This window comes from Palaemon carinicauda, chromosome 10 (assembly GCF_036898095.1).
Source record: "Palaemon carinicauda isolate YSFRI2023 chromosome 10, ASM3689809v2, whole genome shotgun sequence".
In the NCBI taxonomy this organism is placed as follows: Eukaryota; Metazoa; Arthropoda; class Malacostraca; order Decapoda; family Palaemonidae; genus Palaemon; species Palaemon carinicauda.
This window is the reverse complement of record NC_090734.1, coordinates 159,262,968-159,265,467: the sequence shown is the minus strand read 5'-3', so window position 1 is coordinate 159,265,467 and position 2,500 is coordinate 159,262,968.

The following is a 2,500-nucleotide window of genomic DNA, read 5'->3' as shown; positions in this document are numbered from 1 at the left end:
AGGATATTGAAAAGGACTGGCCAGAGGAAATTGGAAAGTATTGGCCAGAGGATATTGAAAAGCATTGGCCAAAGGATATTGTAAAGTATTGGCCAGAGGATATTGAAAAGCATTGGCCAAAGGATATTGTAAAGTATTGGCCAGAGGATATTGAAAAGCATTGGCCAAAGGATATTGTAAAGTATTGGCCTGAGGATATTTTCCTGGAAAGCATTGGCCTGAGGATATTTTCTGGAAAGCATTGGCCAGAGGATATTGAAAAGGACTGGCCAGAGGAAATTGGAAAGTATTGGCCAGAGGATATTGAAAAGCATTGGCCAAAGGATATTGTAAAGTATTGGCCAGAGGATATTTTCCTGGAAAGCATTGGCCTGAGGATATTTTCTGGAAAGCATTGGCCAGAGGATATTGAAAAGGACTGGCCAGAGGAAATTGGAAAGTATTGGCCAGAGGATATTGAAAAGCATTGGCCAAAGGATATTGTAAAGTATTGGCCAGAGGATATTGAAAAGCATTGGCCAAAGGATATTGTAAAGTATTGGCCAGAGGATATTTTCCTGGAAAGCATTGGCCTGAGGATATTTTCTGGAAAGCATTGGCCAGAGGATATTGAAAAGGACTGGCCAGAGGAAATTGGAAAGTATTGGCCAGAGGATATTGAAAAGCATTGGCCAAAGGATATTGTAAAGTATTGGCCAGAGGATATTTTCCTGGAAAGCATTGGCCTGAGGATATTTTCCTGGAAAGCATTGGCCAGAGGATATTGAAAAGGACTGGCCAGAGGAAATTGGAAAGTATTGGCCAGAGGATATTGAATAGCATTGGCCAGAGGATATTGTAAAGTATTGGCCAGAGGATATTTTCCTGGAAAGCATTGGCCTGAGGATATTTTCTGGAAAGCATTGGCCAGAGGATATTGAAAAGGACTGGCCAGAGGAAATTGGAAAGTATTGGCCAGAGGATATTGAAAAGCATTGGCCAAAGGATATTGTAAAGTATTGGCCAGAGGATATTGAAAAGCATTGGCCAAAGGATATTGTAAAGTATTGGCCAGAGGATATTGAAAAGCATTGGCCAAAGGATATTGTAAAGTATTGGCCAGAGGATATTGAAAAGCATTGGCCAAAGGATATTGTAAAGTATTGGCCAGAGGATATTTTCCTGGAAAGCATTGGCCTGAGGATATTTTCTGGAAAGCATTGGCCAGAGGATATTGAAAAGGACTGGCCAGAGGAAATTGGAAAGTATTGGCCAGAGGATATTGAAAAGCATTGGCCAAAGGATATTGTAAAGTATTGGCCAGAGGATATTTTCCTGGAAAGCATTGGCCTGAGGATATTTTCTGGAAAGCATTGGCCAGAGGATATTGAAAAGGACTGGCCAGAGGAAATTGGAAAGTATTGGCCAGAGGATATTGAAAAGCATTGGCCAAAGGATATTGTAAAGTATTGGCCAGAGGATATTGAAAAGCATTGGCCAAAGGATATTGTAAAGTATTGGCCAGAGGATATTTTCCTGGAAAGCATTGGCCTGAGGATATTTTCCTGGAAAGCATTGGCCAGAGGATATTGGAAAGTATTGGCCGAAGGATATTAGAAAGTATTGGCCAGAGGATATTGGAAAGGACTGGCCAGAGGAAATTGGAAAGTATTGGCCAGAGGATATTGAATAGCATTGGCCAGAGGATATTGTAAAGTATTGGCCAGAGGATATTTTCCTGGAAAGCATTGGCCTGAGGATATTTTCTGGAAAGCATTGGCCAGAGGATATTGAAAAGGACTGGCCAGAGGAAATTGGAAAGTATTGGCCAGAGGATATTGAATAGCATTGGCCAGAGGATATTGTAAAGTATTGGCCAGAGGATATTTTCCTGGAAAGCATTGGCCTGAGGATATTTTCTGGAAAGCATTGGCCAGAGGATATTGAAAAGGACTGGCCAGAGGAAATTGGAAAGTATTGGCCAGAGGATATTGAATAGCATTGGCCAGAGGATATTGTAAAGTATTGGCCAGAGGATATTTTCCTGGAAAGCATTGGCCTGAGGATATTTTCCTGGAAAGCATTGGCCAGAGGATATTGAAAAGGACTGGCCAGAGGAAATTGGAAAGTATTGGCCAGAGGATATTGAATAGCATTGGCCAGAGGATATTGTAAAGTATTGGCCAGAGGATATTTTCCTGGAAAGCATTGGCCTGAGGATATTTTCTGGAAAGCATTGGCCAGAGGATATTGAAAAGGACTGGCCAGAGGAAATTGGAAAGTATTGGCCAGAGGATATTGAAAAGCATTGGCCAAAGGATATTGTAAAGTATTGGCCAGAGGATATTGAAAAGCATTGGCCAAAGGATATTGTAAAGTATTGGCCAGAGGATATTGAAAAGCATTGGCCAAAGGATATTGTAAAGTATTGGCCAGAGGATATTGAAAAGCATTGGCCAAAGGATATTGTAAAGTATTGGCCAGAGGATATTTTCCTGGAAAGCATTGGCCTGAGGATATT